Source organism: Rhinoderma darwinii, chromosome 4, assembly GCF_050947455.1.
Source record: "Rhinoderma darwinii isolate aRhiDar2 chromosome 4, aRhiDar2.hap1, whole genome shotgun sequence".
Lineage (NCBI taxonomy): Eukaryota > Metazoa > Chordata > Amphibia > Anura > Rhinodermatidae > Rhinoderma > Rhinoderma darwinii.
The window spans coordinates 225,430,921-225,453,652 of NC_134690.1; the positions used below are offsets into that span (position 1 = coordinate 225,430,921).

The 22,732-nt window shown below is 45.6% G+C and overlaps 1 protein-coding gene across 1 annotated transcript in view; it reads right to left on the reverse strand.

The window, feature by feature from the left end:
* Positions 1 to 17,237, reverse strand: part of POPDC3 (popeye domain cAMP effector 3) — a 127,845-nt gene extending 110,608 nt beyond the window's left edge. The window contains exon 1 of the mRNA XM_075862220.1: positions 17,098 to 17,237. The gene's annotated coding sequence lies outside the window, so the exon portion shown is untranslated. The remainder of the gene's footprint in view (positions 1 to 17,097) is intronic.
* Positions 17,238 to 22,732: the final 5,495 nt, after the last annotated feature.

Sequence of the window (22,732 nt, forward strand, 5' to 3'; positions counted from 1 at the left end):
AGGCCTCCTGTTGCTATAGCAGTAGTCGGCAGCCCTGATTGCTTTCGATCGCTGCATCTAAGGGGTTAATGGCAGAGATCGTAGCTAGCTACGGTTGCTGCCGTTACAGGTGGATGTCAGGTGTAACATACAGCTGACATCCACTGCTGATGACACCAGCTCAGCTCCTGAGCCGGTGCAATCTCTCGCTACGGAAGAATTTCAGGCCTCGCCTCCGAGGCCCTTAAAACAGCATTTAGGAAGTTTCTTAACCCTTTAGCATTCCACACAAATTAAAGAAATGTGGAGGTGAAATTTATCAATTACATTTTTTAAAGGGGTTGTCCACTACCGGAAAACTGATGACCTATCCTGGGTAGGTCATTAGTATATGATCGGTGGGGTCCGACACCCGGACCTCGCACCGATCAGCTTCTCCGGCTGCCTCCAGGCACCGGACGTCCACGCCGGAAGCAGATGGCTCCGGCCACAAAATAGCGGCACGGCCGACTGCAGCTCTGTACGGAGCCAACTGCTTCCGACTCCGTACAGTGCAATGACATTTGGTGCTGCAGACAGCCGAAGCAGCTGATCGGTGAAGGGTCCAGGTGTCAGGCCCAGACCGATAATAAACTGATGACCTATCCAGTGGATAGGTCATCAGTGGTCCAGTAGTGGACAAACCCTTTAACAGAGAAATGCAACTCAGTTTTTATTACCCTGATTCTGCAGTTTTTATAAATATCCCATATGTGGCCCTAGAGTGCTAATGGACTGAAACAAAGGCCTTAAAAATGAAGGAACACCTTGTAGATTTTGGGGGCTGCTTTTTATTAGGAGGACTTCTAGGCACCATTATAGGTTTGAAGAGGCCTTGAGTGCAAAAACATTACAAAACTAGTGCGCAGTAAAAATTTCACTTTTTCCACAGATATGCCATTTTAATAGGTGGTGCCCAGCTCATGCTACAATAAAATGACAGCTCTCTAATTATTATTGTGTGATTCCTGGTTATAGAAACTTCCTACATGTGGCCCTAATTTTTTGCCTGCACATACGACAGGTCTCAGGAGTGAAGGAGAGCACCTTTTGAAACCTGATTTGGTGATTTACACAGCATTGGTTCACAATTGCAGGAGGTCTGAGGTCAAATAGTAAAAGGAACCCCCAAGAAGTGACTCCATCTTAAAAGCTACACCTCTAAAGAGATTTATCAAGGGTTGGTGCGAGAATTTTGACCCCCACGGGTATTTTCCAGAAATTAATGCACAGCAGATGGTGCAAAGTGACATTTTCCATTTTTACACAGCTATGCCCTTTCAGTGCGCAATATGCTGTGTCCAACTTGTGCGACTTGCAGTTTGGTGAACTTTGCTCGGAAAGTGTTGCCCTGGTACAATATATACGCGTCCGCTTCCAGTAGATGTGCTTGGGCCTTCCCCTCCCTGTAAATAGTAAGGCCTTGATAACCATCTCCTGAAACTTAAGACATGTTCCCCTCTGGTCTGACCTGCGGTGCGTTTTTTTAATCCGCAGCATGTCAATTTATGCTGCGAAATCACGGCTCTTCTGTTGCGGTCTTTCCTTATTGAATTCAATAGGGAGGTAAAACCCGCAACAATGAGCTATGTGTTGCGACTTTTGGGGTGGAAATGCTGAAAAAAAATCGCAAATGAGAAAAGGAAAAAAAAATCTTACCCTAGCAACACGCTCCTCTGTCCTGAGTACAGCCCGGCCTCTTGGGATGGTGTTTCATCCCATGTGACTGCTGCAGCCAATCAAAGCCTACAGCAGTCACATGGGATGACGTTTCATCCCATGTGACTGCTGCAGCCAATCAGAGCCTGCAGAAGTCACATGGACTACATCATCATCCCAGGAGTCCAGGCTACGCTCAGAAGAGAGGGACGCATCGCCATGACACTGTGGGTGGTAAGGATAAACTTTTTTTTTATTCCAGCAGTATTTCCGCAGCGGACATGCCGCCCGAAAAACTGCACCACAATTTGGTGCAGTTTTTCGGGCGGGATTCCCTGCGGCTTCCAGGACGGATACGCAGTGTACATTTAAGCAGCGTGTCCTGTGTATTCCTATCCTAATTCTGGCATTGTTGTTTTTTTTTACAGCGTTTAACATGCGGTATGACATCTTAACTTTATTCTGCGCTTCGATACGAATATGGTGATACCAAATTGATATAGTTTTCTATGGTTTACTAACTTTACACAATAAAAACACTTTTTTTTAAATCCATGTTTTTCTGTTGCCACTTTCTGAGATATGTAACTTTTTTATGTTTCCGTCAATAGAACTGTATGGTTTTATGCGGGACAAGCTGTAGATTTTATTTGTATGATTTTAGGATAAATGCAACTTTTTAATCACTTTTTATTCCAAATTTTAGGATGTGAGGTGACAAAAAATAACAGCTCTGGCATTTATTTTTTATTTCTTACGGCGTTCACTGTACAGGATAAATAGCATGATAATTTTATCGCTCAAGTCGTAACGTACACAGCGATCTGTATTTTTTTTAAACTTATTTTTTTTTAGCCCCACTAGGGAACTTCAAGATTTAGGCCCCATGCCCACTTCAGTTTTTTCCTTCAGGGTGCTATCTGTTGTTGTCACGGATAGCACCCTGAACCCATTCATTTCAATGCGGCCATGCACACTTCCGTTGTTTTAACGGAACCGTGCGGCCGTTCCGTCAAAAGTAGGGCAGGTCCTACTCCCGCCCGTTTTTACGGAACAGTCTCGGCCTTCTCATTGAATTTGGTCCGTGAAACAACGTGCTGCACATGGAAGCCATCCGTGGGCAGCCCATGTGTTACGGGACCGTTAATAACGGCCGTTCAACGGCCGACGGAAATGTGCATGAGGCCTAAAAGGGGCTTTTCCATCTGAGTTATTTATGACATATCCACAGGATATGTCATAAATGTCAGATAGATGCAGGTCCCACCTCTGTGACCCGCACCTATTTCTTGAATCATGTGATTTCCGACCATGAATTACGGAAACAGCGTAACTCGCTGAGCTACGCTGTTTCCGTAAGTCCCATAGAACTGATTAGTAATTACAGAAACAGCGTAGCTTGCATGCTACAGTGCTTCCGTAATTGCCATTCACTACTATGGGAGTTACAGAAACAGCAAAGCTCAACAAGCTACACGGTTTTCTTCTATATGGTCGGAAATTAACCGGAACACAGAGAGGTAGAACTGGGTTTAGAGGGCCCCGTTCTAGAGATAGGTGTGAGTCCCAGAGGTGGGACACGCATCTATCCGACATATCCTGTGGATATGTCAGAAAAGTCCCTGATGAGAAAACCCCTTTAAGTAAAGTCAGAACAACTTACTGCTACAAGCTGTTTCTGTAATTCATGGTTGGAAATCACAAGCTCCATGGGAGTTACAGAAACAGAAAAGCTCAGCAAGCTACGCTATTTTCTTCTACAGAGAAGTAGCACGGAGTTTAGGGGGCCCCATTCTAGAGATAGGTGCAGGTCCCAGAGGTGGGACCCAAATCTTTCTAACATTTATGACATATCATGTAGATATGTTATAAATGTCTCTGATGGGAAAAAACCCTTTAACTCCCTGATTGCTGATATAATACACTCACTGCACTACAACATAGTACAATACTGTGCAGTGTATTATAACCATCAGTTTATGGCTATGTTCACACAGGGTGGGTATGCTGTGTAAATGCACACAGCGTATCTGCCCTGGGCGCCGCACCAAATTGTGGTGCAGTTTTTAGGTTGGAATGTCTGCTGCGGAAAGCTACACGTAAAAAAAAAAAGTTCATACTTACGTAGCCATGGTGACACTTCCCTCTGCTATCCTGCAGGCCAGCCTCCTGGGGTGACGTTTCATCCCATGTGACCGCTGCAGACTGTGATTGGCTGCAGCGGTCACATGGGATGAAATGTCATCCCAGGAGGCCGGACTGGATGAAGGAGCATAGAATTCTGAGTAAGTATACGATTTATTTTTTTCTGAGCTGCGATTTTTGCGTCAGAATCGCAACTTTTCGTGAAGTGGTTACATCCATGTGCATGAAGGGGTTAAAGATGTAACAAAACATTTTACAGGAGGATGTAAGGGCAGAAGTCCATAATTACAGGCTAAAGAGACGTTGGGTGATCCAACAAGACAATTACACAAGTAAATTAACTAAAGAATGATTGAAAAAGAAGATTTGTGTTTTTGAATGGCTAATTCAGAGTCCTGGCCTTAACCCTATCGAGATTTTGTGGCATGACCTGAAGAGGGCTGTGCACGCATGTCATTCCGGAAATATTGATGAACTAAAACATATTTGCAGGGAGGAATGATGCAAGCAAGGTGATTGCTGCTAAAATGGGATGTACAGGTTATTACATTCAAGGGTTCACTTAGACCTTATTTATTATTGAAACAGCGGCCGTCCCACGGACCTATGTAATTCAATGTGGCCGTTCACACAGCCGTTGTTTCAACGGATCGTGTGAAGGGTCCGTGGGAAGTCCCTCCATAGACTCTCAACTATGGTGGACGCGTGACATCGCGTCACGCAGCACCGAGCACAGATGCACCTTGGCCATGAAAAACTCGCAACGCTCCTGTAAATAAGGCCTTAGGCTATGTTCACACGCTTAGCAAAAAAAGCTTGAAAATACGGAGCTGTTTTCAAGCTTCTGATTTTCAGACCATTTTTTAGCAACTCGCGTTTTTCACGGCCGTTTTTGGAGCTGTTTTTCTGTAGAGTCAATGAAATACGGCTCCAAAAACAGCTCAAGAAGTGACATGCACTTCTTTTTTCACTGGTGTTTTTTACGCGGCCGTTTTTCATAACAGCCACGTTAAAAAACAGCCCGTCGGAACAGAACGTCGATTCCGATTTATTGACCATTTAAGGCCCAAAAAACGACCGAAAATAAGCCGTGTGAACATACCCTTACTTTTCCCCCCTGCACTGTGGATGTTTACTCAAGGTGCTCAATAAAAGATATGAACGGTACAACTGTTTGTGTGTTATTAGATTACATTGTATTTGTCTATAATTGTGACTTGGATAACAATCAGACCACATTTTATTAGCAATCAATGCAGAAATCCAGAAAATTCCAAAGGGTTCACTTACTTTTTCTTGCAACTGTACACCTTCTATAATAGTAGCACTCAGGCTGGCTGCTTAGAGTTTACACATTACTTGTATTACATTTAGTACAGCACACAGGAGGACAGCTGCAATAGTTAACCACCTTTAGCTCTGTCCTAAAGAATGATCAATTCTAACCACAAGTGTATAAGGCCTCATTTACACGAGCGTGTGCGTTTTGCGCGCGCAAAAAACGCTGCGTTTTGCGCGCGCAAAAGGCACTTGGCAGCTCTGTGTGTCATCCGTGTATGATGCGCGGCTGCGTGATTTTCGCGCAGCCGCCATCATAGAGATGAGACTAGTCGACGTCCGTCACTGTCCAAGGTGCTGAAAGAGTTAACTGATCGGCAGTAACTCTTTCAGCACCCTCGACAGTGAATGCCGATCACAATATACACCAACCTGTAAATAAAAAAAGACTTTCATACTTACCAAGAACTTCCTGCTTCCCCCAGTCCGGGCTCCCGGCCGTTGCCTTGGTGACGCGTCCCTCTCTTGTCATCCGGCCCCACCTCCCAGGATGACGCCGCAGTCCATGAGACCGCTGCAGCCTGTGATTGGCTGCAGCCTGTGCTTGGCCTGTGATTGGCTGCAGCTGTCACTTGGACTTAACTGTCATCCCGGGAGGTCGGACCGGAGTTATCGGTAAGTCAGAACGTCTTTTTTTTTTTACAGGTTCATGGATTTTCGGAGCGGAAGTCACTGTCCATGGTGCTGAACCAGTTTAACGCTTTCAGCACCGTGGACAGTGACTGTCTCCTGACGTCGCGTACCCGAACATTTTTTACCGGTTTCGGTCAAAACGAGTTTGGCCGAACCCGGTGAAGTTCGGTGCGCTCATCTCGAATTTGACACTCCGTTTGGATGTTTGTAAACAGAAAAGCACGTGGTGCTTTTCTGTTTACATTCAGGAGTTTGACAGCTCTTGCGCGAATCACGCAGTTCGCACGGAAGTGCTTCCGTGCGGCATGCGTGGTTTTCACGCACCCATTGACTTCAATGGGTGCGTGAGTGCGCGAAAAACGCACGATTATAGAACATGTCGTGAGTTTTTTTCTGCGCACACGCGCTGAGCGCAATTCACGCATCGTCTAAACTGCCCCATTGACTAATATAGGTGCGTACGACATGCGTGCAAAGCACGCGCGTCGCACGCGCGTATATTACGTTCGTGTAAATGAGGCCTAAGACTGAGTGTCTGATCTAATAAACCTGCATGGATTCAAAGTAGCAGAGATGAGTTTGTCAAATACAGCAGAATAAGGACGCTGCTTTAATATTCCCAAAGTGTCTCTCAGAAATGAGAACTGGAATCTGATTATTTGTTATCTGCAATGCCTCCACAGTTCCCTTGCACTATATTTTAACCCCTTCCTGCACCTTGATGTAACTTACGCAGAGATGTGAAGTAACTTTGCGCACCTAGGCGTAGTTACGCAGCTGCTTCAAGCTAACACTGTCGCACTGTCCCCGACAGCTGAAAATCCTTGTTAGGCTGGATTCACACGAACGTTGCGTTTTTGCGCGCGTGAAAAACGCGCCGTTTCGGTTGCGTTGGAGTTGCGTGTGGCATCCGTTTGGGCAGCGTGATAGCGCATTTAACGCGCGTATGGCATGCGTTTTTTACGCGCGTCAAAACAACGGAGGGTGGAGTAATGGAGAGGGCAGCCTACAAAAAGACACCTTCTCCAACACCTGCTTGCTGTGAGCACATGTTCGCATCAAGATTTCACGTTACCTCACACTTTGGCCCGTGTTTGTTGTTTTTGGGTGGTTTTACAGGTAAAAAAACTACTATTGCTGCAGATGTCAGTTTAAACTGTGCGCATGTGCTCAGAAAGTGAAAAGCCACTTCCTGGTTTGTAGTTGTTTTGTCTAGTCTGCTCAACTCATTTACATAGACTTAACAAGTGTTGCGTGAAAAAGGCTGTGCGTACGGAGGTGCTTCCGTGTGCCCTGCGTTGTTTTCACGCACCCATTGACTTCAATGGGTGCGTGATGCGTTGAAAACGCTGAATCAACGGACATGTCGTGCCTTTTTGGCAACGGAGCAACGCTGCGCAAAAACCACGCACATGTCTGCACGGCCCCATAGACTAATATAGGTCCGGGCAACGCGCGTGAAAATCACGCGCGTTGCACGCGCGTATTTTACGTTCGTCTGAATAAAGCCTTACAGTGAAGGACCATTCAGTGTGGTCTCTTGTCAGCGATCGCTCTGTACAAATTTACCAATCAAAGTGCAGCTTCATCATAACCCGGTTATAATGCTGGTTACAGGCTTTGATCTCCTCAGTGTATGTCGGAGAAGTGAAAAAATCAGAGCCTGTATATTGTGCTGCCTCCTCAGAAGTAAAAAAAAAGCCCACATTAACCCCTTGATCACCCCTGGTACCCCCGCCCCCAGTTATCAGTCCCTACCCCTCCCATTGTATAAAAGTTTGGTTTTTTTCCAGGTTTGGTTTGGAGTTTTTTTAAGTCATAAAACGCAAAAAAAAATTGTTTTAGCTTACGTATTTAGGTAGTTAGATATAGAGTTAGTTAGATATACATTTAGGTAATTAGGATTAATATAGCTGGTGTGTCAGCATCAGTCCATCAGTGTCATCTCGTCAGATTGTCAGACTGTCAGCCCGTCAGTGTTAGGGCTTGTCCACACGTAACGGAATTGCTGCAGAACATTTCTGCAGCATGTCCACTAAAACTATTAGACATTCTGCTGGGGAAAATACGCACCATTTCCTGCGTTTTTTACTGCAGAAAATGGTGCGGATTTTGCGGGGGGTTTTTTCAGTGCTGGAAGATGGTGATATCTCCTCTAAAAAGACGCAGCAAATCAGTCCACTTTCCGCATCAGAAATTGGCATGCTGCAGAACGAAAAATGCGCACCCCAGGTGACTTTCGGAAGGGAAATTTTATGGAGTATTTGTTGAATCTCATGCAGCATTTATTGAATCTCACCCACTATGCTGCTACTGTATTCCGCTGCGTATTTTCCGTCCGTAATTCCGGACAGAAAATACACAGCAATTCCGTTACGTGTGGACAAGCCCTTAGATTGCCAGTTCGTCAGTTTGTCATCATTAGTTCATCAACGTCAGTTTTCAGTGCTAGTTAGTAAGTGTTACTAGGCCTTCGTTCACACGTGCGTCTGTGTGTTCCATTGTTCTGCTCTGTCAGAGGAGCAGAACAGGTGGAATAACGGAAGAAACGGTTCCATTGCACAATGGACACCGCTGCCGGCCGGTAGAACCCATTAACTTTAATGGGTTCCATGGGTTCCGTCGGCTATCAGTCTGGGTGTCCATGATTTTACCGGAGACAATAGCGCAGCATGCTGCGCTATTGTCTCCGGTAATCTCGGCCAGATCTGCGATGGAGGCCCCTAACAGAGCTTCCAACGCAGATGTGAACGTGGCCTTAGTAGTTGGGGTTATAAAAAATAAATAAAAACAAAGTATCTTACTGTACGTTAGACAGCACGTTGATCGGCGCTCGTTTACTCCTGTCACACGGAGCTATGGATGGGGATAAGCGCTCGTTACCCCGATCGCTCATTCTCATACAATATTATCATGTCGGCAGCGCGTCTCCCTGTTTACACAGTGAGATGTGCTGTCGACAACGATTATCTTTTACTTTTTTAAAACAATTACGATCAGCAAATGAACGAGCGTTTGCCAGTTCATCTGCTGATCGCTGCCCTGTTTACACAGGGCGATTATCGGCAACGAGCGTTCTATGAATGCTTGTTTGCTCAATAATTGGCCAGTGTGAAAGGGACTTTAGCTGCCTAAAATATTATCGCTATCGGCAACACATCTCCCTGTGCTGTCTTGTTGATCGGCGCTCGTTTACACGGCCCAGGACAGGCCATGTAAGAGGACCTTTAGACAGGGATAATTTATTCTGTGATAGTCAGGGATAGTTAGTCAGGAATAAATGGTTGTTTAGGGTATGTTCACACAGGGCGGAGACGCTGTGTAAAAGTACACAGTGTATCCGCCCTGGAGCGGCAGGTAATTCCGGTTGAAAAATTGTGGTGCCGTTTTTCAGGCGGAATGTCCGCTGTGGAAAACTGGAGGTAAAAAAAAAAAGCCTATACCCGTAGCCTTTACCCGTAATCATGGCGATGCATTCCCTCTGACGTACCGCAGCCCAGCCTCCTGGGATGATGTTTCATCCAATGTGACCGCTGCAGCCTGTAATCTGGCTGGACACAGAAGCATAGAGATCTAGGTAAGTATAATCTTTTAATTTTTTCTGAGTTGTGATTTTTTTGGCATTATCGAAGCTTTTCCACTGCAAAAATCGCAACATCTGCTATTTGTTGTTGGTTTTACTTCCCCATTGAATTCAATGGGGAAAACGCGCAACAGAAAACCAGCGATTGTGCAACATAAATTGACATGAATAAAAAAAACGCACCTGAGGTCAAATTATGAAAGTTTTTTCAGCAGATTTTTCACTCATCTTGTGGATGAGATTCGTCCAAATTGTGCCTGACTCATTAACTGATCCTAATTGGTTGCTCCAACCACCTATATTCCCTAAGTACCGGAGCTTACAGCTGCTGCAACAGTCTGTATACAGACAGAAGCATTGTCAGAATGTGAAATATTCCATTCATTTTTTTTACTGATGACCTGGTCCAGCTTATTATTGACAAATTCAAACTTTAGACCCAGAAGTTCATTTTGGCAAAAATCCATTCTCTTTTTGCCAGGCCTTATAGGTGGCATCCCACTAATAGTGCTGACATTTTAGGGTTGGTTCTACATATAATCCTTACTATAAAGCCATCAGCAAGGTCCTACTTGTCAACAGACATCTTGCACCACTGTCCCTTGTACCACAGTACCTCACGGCACGCTTTGAGGGTATTCAAAAATGTATCTACACTATGATAATTCCCAATGCCCCCTCATGAAGACTCCAATTATAAATCAGCTCTCTGTATAGAAGCCTTTACCTTTTAAGCCTCCCCCTACGTGTAGGTTATGTTCCCTCCTTACATATAGCAAGAGCTTACACTCAATGACCAACCAATGTCTCTACAGGGAATCATTAGTGTAGTTCAGTAATCACCAACTTGTGACTCCCCAGTTGTTGCAAAACTATGACTTCCAGTCTGTGGCTGCCAGGGCAGCTGGAGAGTTACAGGTTGGAGACCACTGCAGGGAAGTCTAGTCAATTAGTTGCTCTCCAGAAGGAACTACAAATCCTAGCATGCCTTTCCAAACAAGGTAATCTAAAATGGGTTGTAGTTCCATATTAGCAAAATGGCCACAATTTGTCTGAGGCAGAGCTACACAAAATGCAATTCCGGACTAGTTCTAATCTGGTGGTCATAATGATCTGTATTCCTCCGATCCCCGTTGTCTTCTGGCAAAATAGTTTCAAGCTGCTCGAAGAAAGCTTCCGATCAACTAATTACAAAGCGCACACTGGACCCGCCCACCGATACCAGGCAGGACCGGCCTTTGGGGTGTGCGACTTGTGCGATCGCACAGGGCGCACCACTCCCGCAAGAGGAAGAGGGCGCTGCGCTGGCTCCCCTCCCCTTGCGTTTTTGAAGTGCCTGGCAGTGCCTGAGTTAGGGGAAGGGCAAAATTTATGGGCAGGGCGGCACGAACACCCTCACGCCCAGTGGCATCGCTAGCACCAGGGGGCCCCCCAGTGCTAGCGACTGACACATTCACTTGTATCTGCGTTCTCAAGACGCAGTTACAATTGAATACTATACTATACTATAACTTTGACTTACTTATATGTGCCTACATTGATGGATATTTAATACCAATCTGTGCAACGTGTTATACATTTCACCTGTTTAAAATTACTCTGCATACACTTTTGTATTTGGGGGACCTTTTTACTGTGTTACCATCTGATTTATCCGCTGCTTCAGTGTCCTGTTTCCATTTTCATCCTGCGAGGGTTGTTTTATTCTGTGTGTTTTTAATCTTATTCATGTGTATGTTCAAGTAACATTAATAAAGTATATTTTTTGTATCTTTTCAAATACATGGTCGTGACTTTTTTTTCTCTCTTTGGTTTGCTATAAAACGCTGGGAAAGAGTCCCTGTGCAGGCCGGCATAATGGCGTCACTGCATTACGCTGGCCTACACATGTGTCCTGTCTGGAGGCTGCGGAGCGTGCCGTCTGTCGTGGGAACGGGGCTAGGTAAGTAATTTTTTTGTTTTTGTTGGGGGGCTGAGTATCTAAAACGGGGGGGATTGCTGCGTGGCACTATCTACAAGAGAGGGCTGTGTATCTAAAGCAGGGGGATTGCTGTGTGGCACTATCTATAAGGGGGGGCTGGGTTGAACTATACAGGGAGGAGGGCTGTGTGGCACTATCTACAAGTGGGAGTGGCACTATACGTGGGGGAGGGCTGTGTGGAACTCTACTAGGGGAGGCTGTGTGGCACTATACAGGGGGGAGTTCTATGTGGCACTATCTACGGAGGGGGGATGTATGGCACTGTGTATCTAAAACTGGAGGGTGCTGGAGAAATGAGAAACCAACATGTCAGTGTCAAATTCTGCAGAGACGAGTCGTGGCTGGAATAAGTCGTCACAGTGGTCTGGGCCGGATGGAGGAAAAAAGGGAACGTGAACGACTCTAATCAGAGAAAACATCACCTGTGAGTCACTGCATATAAATGTGCTGTAATCACTTATATTGTCTGCAGAGCACCTGTTTATAACTGGCATCTACCACTATATGGTCACTATATGGCTATATGGTGGTAATATTGGTCTATGTATAGTGGTTTTTCTTCAGAAACTATATGGGGGTATTATTCAGTCACTATATGGTTATGGTGTGGAGGTATTATTCAGTAACAGTATGGGGGTGTTATTCAGTCACTATGTGGTTATGCTGTGGCGGTATTATTCAGTAACAGTATGGGGGTATTATTCAGCCACTATGTCGTTATGGTGTGGCGGTATTATTTGGACCTTATATTGTGTTATTATTGGTAAAATTGGTCTTATAATAGTGAGGCCCCTTGCACACAGCCGTGCCCGTAATCATGGCCCGCGAGTGCGGGCACGGCCGGCTGCTGACGGCTGCCCGCATTTTCAGGCCGTGCTCCCATACAAAGTACAGAAAGAACGGACATGATCCATAATTCCCGGCACAGTTCTACGGCATGGACACACATCCGCAGCGATACGGAAAAGTGTCCACGGCCAATAGAACAGAATGGGTCCGTAATTGCGGACCGTATTACGGTCCGCAATTACAGAGAATTTTTAGGGTCATTTGCATGGGGCCTGAGTTCTGTTCAGTAACAGTATGCAGGTAATATTTGATCTGGTATAGTGGTATGATGTAATAACTGTATATGTAAATACAGTAGATCATTTTTGTGTGAGAGGGGGAACATATGCTTTGGGGCTTGGAACACTCCTCGAGTCTATAGAAATCAGCGATGCAGTTCTCAGCACACCGCCTTCTGAATTGCCTGCATTATTGATACAGTAATTCAGCATTTGGGGCCTCACTTTTAACTTTGCAAAGGCCCACAGTTTGTCTAAAACCGGCCCCGGCACCCTGGCCTGGCAACTCTGCAGCTGACTTTCAGCCCAAGGGCTTCTTCTCTGCTCCGGTGTCGGCTCAGCACTGAAACTGACACGTGACATTACAATGCGCTGTATGTCATACTCAGTTCAGCGCTGGGGCCGAAGCAGAGAAGGTGCGCCCAGTGGTGAGTGAAAACCAACCACTGCTCGCTCCCCAGGCCTCCAAGGCATTATTTATACTTTGTGGGGACACTTGGGGGACATTATACTGTGTGGGGGCACTAAAGGGGACATTATACTGTGGAGGAGGGCAATAAGGGGCATTATACTATGTGAGAGCATTATAGGGGGTATGATACTGCATGGTGGGCACGAAAAAGGGCAATATACTGTGCGTGGGGGCATAAGGGGGTATTACACTGTGTGGGGCAGTAAAGGTGGCATTATACTGTGTGGGGCACTAAAGGGGGTATTATACTGGGGGAGCAGCTATCGGGGCATTATACTGTATGGGGTAGCTATGGGGGCATTATACTGTGTGGGGGGCACTAAAATGGACATTATACTGTGTGGGGGCATTAAAGGGGCATTATACTGTATATGGGGCATGAGAGGGTATTATACTGTGTGGGGGCCGTAAAGGTAGCATTATACTGTATGTTGGGCACTAAAGGGGGCATTATACTGTGGGGGCAGCTATGGGGGCATTATACTGTATGAAGCTGCTTTTGGGGCATTATACAGTATGGGGGCACTAAAGGGGCATTATACTGTGTGGGGGCACGAAAGGGGCATTATACTGGGTGGGGGGCACAAAAAAAGGTATTATACTGTGTGGGGGCATTAGACTCTTATAGGGCATTTTTTTATGATTGGGTGGGGTGCTGAAAGAAAATTTCGCACGGAACGCCATCTATCCTAAGGCCGGCCCTGACACCAGGGTGTGGACTGACGGCTCCTTGGGGGAATTACTACGCAGCTAGAAGGAGGAGTCACATTCTAAGAAGAGAGGGGCTTAGTCTTGACAGTTCTGTGATGAAGCAGACAGCCCAGACATCTATGCTTCGCAGCGTGACGTGCTCATGCTGGCAGCACAGTGGGGCAAGAGGGGGTGTGGCAACAGCAGCGGGGTATGCAGCTAATGGCGGATTATCATATGGCCCGGACCGCACATAATCTTAAAAAACTATGCAGCGCTATAGCGCTACTAACTGCCGCTGTGGACCGCGCTGGTCCCACTTCCAACTGAACCTGCGTCCGCAGGACGCAGATTCAATTGGGTTGAATGCTGGAGCCTCCCTCCAGCATTCACTCTGCCGTGAGCGGCTCGGCGCAGGCAGGCGCGATGTAGTGACGTCATCGCGCCTGCCTGCACCGAGTCACTCACGCGACAGTGCAGAGGAAGAGAAGCATTCCCCACCGTCGTGGGAACGGGGATAGGTAAGTAATTATGTTTGTTTTTTTTATTAGGTACGTACATATGGTGGCATTATACTGTATAGGACAGCTAAGGGGAACATTATACTGTGTAGAGGCAGCTAAGGGGAACATTATACTGTGTAGAGGCAGCTATGGAGGGCATTATACTGTGTAGCAGCTATGGGGGCATTATACTGTATAGGACAGCTAAGGGGAAAATTATACTGTGTAGTGGCAGCTATGGAGGGCATTATACTGTATGGGGCAGCTATGGGTGGCAATATACTGTGGGGGCAGCTATGGGGGATATTATACTGAGCAATTACAAGAGCTGCAGGTCCAAGGGGGGAGACGCAGTGTAGCACTATATACAAGGGGGGATTGTTGTATAGCACTATATAGAAGGGAGCGCTGTGTATCACTATATCGAAGGGGGATTGCTGTGTAGCACTATATACAAAGGGGGAGGGCTATGTGACGCTATTTACAGAGGGGGAGGACTGTGTAGCGCTATTTACAGGGGTCAGTGTGTAGCGCTATCTACAGAGGGCTGTGTGTGGTGCTATCTACAGTGTTTGACACAATTATATTCAGGGGCGCAGTCTATGGTGCTATAATATTTACGGGCCCAGCGTTTGGTACTATTTTATTCAGGGGCGCAGTGTTTGGTGCTATTATATTTAGGGGCACAGTGTGTGGCACCATGATAATATTATCTTTGTTTATAGATGTGGAAATGTGGGAAAAGTGAGGAGCCAAAGACATCTGAGTGGCAAATTCTGCAGAAATGGTTCATGGCCGGAAAAAATCGTCATGAAGTCTGGACCGGATTGAGAAGAAAAGAGGAAAAAAACTACGTCGTCACCTGTGAGTCACTAGATTTATAGACAATCTGTCATCTCTCCTGACATGTTTATTATAGGAAATCCTTGTATTTCACAAAAAGTTTTTGTGCAGTCCAGGACTGATAGACAAATAAGTGTTACTATTCCCCTTGTCAGGAGAATGTGTCCCTACACGGTGCGATACTGTCAGCGATGGTTGGAGACTGTCAGTATGTGGGGACACAGCCTTTTGACAAGGGGAGTAGTAACACCCATTTGTTAATGTCTTGACAAAAAGGAAGTGTTAACAATAGTTACAGGGCGGCGGTGGAGAAGGGGGGCCCAACTTTGGGTAACAGCCCAGGGCCTATGGTCTACTTAATCCGCCACTGTATGCAGCAGATCTCCCGGGACAGTGTCTGATATTTGGGTGTGTCCCGCTAGATCTGGGACAATTGGGTGCTATGATTACAAGTCTCAAAAACCACAAGAATCAGCGTGCCATGGATACATAAAGCAAACCGTCCGAGTGTTAGAATGGAGGACTACAAGTACCAGCATATCCTAAATATACTGAGCAATGACACATAGCATGCTTAGTCAGAACCTACAACCCGGAAACAGCATGCACTGACAACACATTATAACGTTTCCCAGAATACTTTGTCAGGGTTTGGGACATAAGAACTAGTAACGGGAACCATGAGTCCTGGCTAAACAGATAGTTCATTAGTCACAAGCTCCTGAGCTGTCTAGACTGTATACAACTGCAGAGCTACCTGCCTCACCTAGTAGATGTCCTCAGTGATCTTGGCCACGGCCTCTGGGTCCCGGGACGTGGTTCCGGCTGTGTCAGAAACTCGCTATCAGTAGACCTAGTGCCACAGCTCCTGATATACCTGCTCCTGGCGGCTGCTCTGGGTCATTATCCTCCCCATTACCTGACAGCTGTCAATACTAGAACTTGTGGCACCATCGGCTGCGGGTAGACAGGTGGGGGGGGGCACACCTGCATGGAGGGAAGGGAGGACCAGGAACTGGGAGAGCAGGTGAAGGAAGGAGCTGGTGAGGTGAATCAGCGGCATCCATTCAGGACGATTGGGAGCTATGGCTTTAGAAATTTTCAAACCACATTGACATTTAGGGAACAGTCACAGAAATTTCTGCAACAAATCTGCCACATGTGAATAAACCCTTTCAGAACAAATTTAGCTCTGCTGTATATGTTGAAATCAAGTGTTTCCCCTAACTAGAGCAATGAACTCAACAGCCAAAGGCGGGCACAGACAAGACGAATTATCACCATAACTGACAATAAAGATTGTTAAAGCAGATGTCTCATTATAAAAACAGCGTCCCCAGCTGATCACTGCTGGTCTGGGTCCTGGAGCCCCAATAAACAGCTATTATTAAACAGTTGACGTTTCTTACATGTCTTGCATCTTCCCCTCTCTACTTGGGCTTTAAGAAGGGCGTCCTAAGCGGGGGATGCCCCTCTATGACGTCTATATGCCCTAATAAGACAGGAGGACAGGATCTTGATGAGATCATGACATCTTTGTCACCGAAACTATCAGATACAGTTAAAGGAGATGCTTAGAATCATGAGTATACTGGTTTTCGCGGTCCCTCGGTAGATGATAAAGCCTATACCACTTCTTTTATGGGATGCTCTGTTATTTTGAAACAACATCAACAACATCTGATCATTAGAGATGTTAAAAATCTCTTTTAAGTAATCCATCAGATCTATGTAATCTATATAATCACTGCACAGAGCATATATCCTGAGATACATAAGTAGCCATAGACCAGGCACTCTGTATTCTCCCTGAGATGAGGGAGGGAGTGCTGCCTTTCTAAGGTTAGATGTCACCAGGGACTGGGGGATGACCTGAGGTAGCAGTCCTGGAGTTTACCCCGGGGAGCCCCGAAGATATACCTGTCACTGCCTATACACAAGAGGACCTGTCACCTGCACTACCACACGCACTGAACTAGAATCACAGGCACAGTAGATTTCTCTCACCTCAGTCATGACATATCAGATCCATACCCGATATACAGTATCACAACAGCACCCAACAACCAACACTGGATATGGTACAAGCGCTGCCTGTGAGGTGACACCTGGAGAGTGTGAGGGGAAGTTTAGTGCTGAGCCCCGCCGTCCTCCCCGCTTCTTACCTGGCTCTGCAGAGCGGCCGTCCTGGGAAAGTTTGTCACTGGGGAGCTGACGAGTGGCCGGGAAGACGTGACTAAAATAGGCATGAAGAGGGGAGGCTGCAGCCCTGAGCCGCGCACACTCCCTTCCTAGCAGCGCCGGCTGCTCCCTCACTACTGGGGGGAGGAGGAGGAGGAGAGACGGACAGGGACAGCGGGAGGGAGGAAGACGGGCTGAGGTAAAGGCATTGAACAGTGACACAGAAATGTGTGAGGAGTCATAAATAATATAACAGTGGCTGAGCACATTGCCACGGTCATGATATTACAATATGGGACACACATGAGGAAGTAGCACAACGTGGAATGTGTTCAGTAGATTTTGTCAATGTGAGGTGAATTACCAACCAAAGCATTGGGGTCATTAATGTGTTTTTGGAATAATGCATTGTAAAGTTGAATATTTTAGAATATCTGTGTTCACACTGAGTTTTTTGCAGGAGGAAAATTCTGCCTCAAAATTCAGTTTGGGTTTTTGAGGCAGATTTTGACCTTCCTGCACGGCGTTTGCCACGTTTTTAATGGCGTTTTTCGCTCGCGCCCATTGAGTGCTACGGGCAAAAAACTCCGCGAAATACGCTTTCTCTGCCTCCCATTGATGTCAATGGGAGGTCAGAGGCGTAACCGCGCGAAGATAGGGCATGTCCCTTCTTTCTCGGTAAAACTGCCTCGCGGGAGAAAACCGCTCCCGCCTCCCAATTTTGACGAGTTTTGCGGAGCGATTTCAGCGCCAAAAAGCTCGTCAAAATACTCTGTGTGAACTAGAAGGGGTGTCCTGTGTCAGGTTTTGTCAGAGTTTCTGTCAGTAGCTTAGTGTGCAGCAGTATTCTTGACGTCAAAATTACAGAATCCTCTACAGAACCCCAGTTAAATGAGTGGGGTCCATTGGGTGCCATTTGGATCCATAAAACAACTTCATACCCTGCAGGTGTCAGCTATGTATCACAGCTGACTCCTCACTCTACTCAGGGATCGGAGATAATTCCGATCTCAGCCGTTTAACCACTCAGACGCCTTGGTCAATAGCGTCCGTGGAATCTAAACTGTTAGAAAAGGAGGAATCTCTCTGTCACTCCATCGGCTCCCCTGCAACGCAATTGCAGGGTGCCGGTGGTTGTTATGGCAGCCTGGAGGCCTAATGAAGGACATCTTTGTACTTTTATTAAGCCCTGAGGCAGGGTTCGACCGCTGCTCCATTCATGATAATTTATCATTCTGGTAATACTACTTTAAAGCAAAGTGGAGGTGAAATTTATCTTTGCAGATCTTCAGTTTTAATCCATTTATTTCAGGAACACAGTAGATGTTTACAGAAAAACACACCATATGTATTACCCTGGCTCCGTAGTTTTTAGAAATATTCCAAATGTGGCCTTAGTGCAGTGGCGGATTAAGTAGACCATGGGCCCTGGGCTGTTACCCAAACTTGGGCCGCCCTGCCGCGCCGTAACTATTTTTAACACTACCTTTTTGGGCAAGCATTAACAAATGGGTGTTACAATTCCCCTTGTCACAGGGCTGTGTCCCTAGATACTGACAGTATTACACTGTGCAGGGACACGTCCTCCTGACACAGGGAATTGTCTATCAGTCCTGGACTGCAGAAAGACTTTTTGTGAAATACAAGCATTTCCTATAATAAAAATGTCAGGAGAGGTGACAGATTCTCTATAAATCTAGTGACTCACAGGTGACGACGTCTCAGATTCTAGAAGTTTTTTTCCTCTTTTCTTCTCCATCCGGTCCAGAGCTCATGACGACTTCTCCCGGCCATGACTAATTTCTGCAGAATTTGCCACTCTTGTCTTGTCTTCGGCTCCTTACTTTTCCAACATTTCCACACCTATAAACGAAAATAAAGTTATCATGGTGCCACATACTGTGCCCCTAAATATAATAGCACCAAACACTGCACGCCTGAATATAATAATGCCACACACTGTAAAACACCACATACACACAGCCCCCTGTACATAGTGCCACACACAGCCCCCTGTACATAGTGCCACAGACAGCCCCTGTAGATATTACACACCCCCATAGATAGCGCCACACACAGCCCCCTGTAGATATCACACATCCCCCCCGTAGAGAGCGTTACACACAGCCCCCTATAGATAGTGCCATACAGCCCCCCTGTAGAGAGCGCCACACAGCCCTCCCCCTCTTGTAAATAGCGCCAAAAAGCCCCCCCTATAAAGAGTGCCACACACATACCGCTGTGGATAGCGCTACACAGTCCCCCCCTTGTATATAGTGCTACACAGCCCTCCCACTTTGTACATAGTGTCACACAGCGCTCCCCCCTTGTATATAGTGTCACACAGCACTCCCCCTTTGTATATAGTCTCACACATCACTCCCCCTTTGTATATAGGGCCACACAGCGCTCCCCCCTTGCATATAGGGCCACATAGCGCTCCACCCTTGTATATAGTGCACACAGCGCCCCTCCCCCTTTGTATATAGTGCCACACAGCACTCCCCCCTTGTATATAGTGTCACAGAGCACTCCCCCCCCTTTGTATATAGGTCCACACAGCACTACCCTGCCCCTTGTATATAGGGCCACCCAGCACTCCCCCTTGTATATAGTGTAACGGAGCAATCCCCCCCCCCCTCCTTGAATATATACACAGCGATAGTCCCCACCTAAAAAAATATATACAATTTACTTACCTTACCCCGTGGCAGCCTCTCCAGCTGGACGCGTGTGAATCCTCCGGACTAGACACATGCGCAGACCGGGGTGATGCAGTACCTCATCACGCCGGCCTGCGCAGGGAGTCTTCCCAACGCCTTATAGGCTGCAAGCCAAACGTGACCTGCAGCCTATAGTATTCATTTGTATCTAAGTCCTGAGGACTCAGATACAAATGAATGTGGCCAGGGGCATAGCTAAAGGCTCATGGGCCCCGATGCAAAGGTTCTTCTTGGGCCCCCCTCCCCCAAACTTCTCATGGCCGATGGCCCGCAGCTTTCAGCTGCATCGCTGGGTCTCCTAAGTGATCCAACAATGCAGCACTAGCAGCCAGGGGCGTCACTAAGGACTTAAAACATCAGGGGGAATAGCCCCAAAACATATGTACCCCCCCAAAAAATAAAAATGTGTGTGTGTATGAATATATATATATATATATGAGACAGCATATCTATAGCACTAGCTATGGATAGGATTAGATACTGCGGAGTGGCACACATTATAGGATTAGATACAGTGGCTCAAGAGACAGTATCACACGTGATAAGATTAGATATAGGGCCCAGCAGACAGTATCACACATTATAGGATTAGATATAGGGCCCAGCAGACAGTATCACACATTATAGGATTAGATATAGGGCCCAGCTCGCTGACATTGCATCTCCAGCGCTGGACCCAGGAAAGGTAAGTATAAGAATTATTTGCCTTTTTGATGTGTTACTAATTATTTTTGTGTGTTTGTGTTTTTTTACAAGTTCGGTTGTTGGACTACTTCAGATTGGAAGACTACTTCAATAACTGCGTTTTTTTTTATTATCAATAAAATGGATATCGAGGGTTGTGTGGAATTTTTATTTCAATAAAATATTTTATCTATGTCTTTGTTTAAACTTTATAACTACCACCTTAGTAATAGATGCTGGCTGATTGACAACGCCCATTACTAAGGCGTTTAAATGTATTACAGCTTTTGCATGATAAAATCACTTTTTAATAAAATTGATTGTTTTCTGTGTTACCATATTTTTACGGCAACAAAGCTATGCGAGGGCTTGTTGGTTTTTTTTGCAGGATGGGCAGTAGTTTTCATTGGTACCATTTTAGGGTAAGTGCAACTTTGATCATATTTTATTAAATTATTATTTTTTTTAGAAGATTTGACAATTTTGTCATAGTTTTTAATAATATTTTTTTACAGCGTTCACTGTGCAGGATAAATAACATGATAGTTTTATAGTTTGGGTCATTACGGATGTGGCAATATCAGAAATGTATCTTTTTTTCCAGTTTTTTTCCAATAACAATAGACCTATTATGGGAAAAAAGGCGATTTTTGTTTTTCTAAGTTGAAACTTTTATTATTTTATTTCTGTACAACATTTTTGTTAACTTTTTTTTTATTTTATTCTCTTTAGGGAACTAGAAGGCCGCCACACCTGATTGCTATTCTTATAAATTGCACTACCTACAGGTTCTAATAGGCTTCCTAATAAGCTTCCGTATTTGGCAGACCAAGAGGGCATTGATAGGCCTCCATTTGCATTAGTAACCATGGGCACCCAGGCCATTGCGATGCACGGGTGTCGATGGATTACACAAAACATAGATGTCATGGTCGCTATTGATCGCAGCATCATAGAGGTTAATCGGCAGGATCGGAGGCTAGCTTTGACCCTGGCCATTACCACAGAATGTCAACTGTAATATCCAGCTGTCACCCGCGGGTAATGGCGGCGGCTCAGGTTCTGAGCCTGCATCATCCACACAAACTAATGGTACTGCAGTTTGCGGGAAACACTTCCCGACAGCACCGTATATATATATCGGGAACAGGTTAAGCATGTTTTTTAATGCTTTGATGCTGTATTACAGACAGTAGCACTGTAAAGATAAACAAAAGTTATAGTTAGATTAAATATAGTACAAAGACAAATATGGACAGCTTTGGGGCCAATTTTTTATTATTGCGTTGAATGTATCATGGGCTAAAAAAAGAACTTTTGCATTTGGTTATTATTAACCCCTTCCCGACATCTGCCATATATATACGGCGCGCGTCGGATGGGGGAATATGGAGCGGGCTCACGGGCTGAGCCCGCTCGTTAGAACAAGCATGTCGGCTGTGTGTTACAGCCGACACTTCAGGGTAACGAGCGGGATCCCACTCTAGCACGTTCCCGCTCGTTTAACCTGTTAGATGCCGCGGTTAATTGCGACGACAGCATTTAACTAGCTAGACACAGGGGGTCGGCCCCCTGTAATGTTCCAACAGTCCTCCCGCGACATAATCGTGGGGTGCCATTGGTTGGCACGGCATCCTGGGGGCCTGATGAAGGCTCCCAGGTCTGCCATCTTTGTACTCCTATGAAGCTTTGCCTCCAGCAGGGCTTTATAGGAGAGTGTCAATATCACGATATACTTTCATAAGTTGGATTGCTGGTTCAAGTCCCCTAGGGTGACAAGTAAAATAAACTGTAAAAAAAAAACCTGTAAAATAAAGTTTTATTAATACATTTTAAAAAAAATTCAAGGTTACAAAAAAAACTTTTCTCATTTTCACTCAAGCACAATTTAAAAAAATTAAAACGTAACATAACTGGTATCGACACATCCGTAAAAGTCTGAACTATTTCAATATATCATTATTTAGTCCGCACGGTTAATGGCGTAAAAAATTAAAAATGTAAAATGGCAGAATCGCTGTTTTCTTGGTCAAAAAGTCTCATGTACCCTAAAATTGTACGAATAGAAACTGCAGCTCGCCATGCAAAAAATAATCCCTCATACCGCTAAATCGACAGTAAAATAAAAAAGTTATGGCTCTCAGAATATGGTGACAAAACTCACATTTTATTTTTAACAAAAAGTTTTTTCCTTGTAAAAGTAGTAAAACAT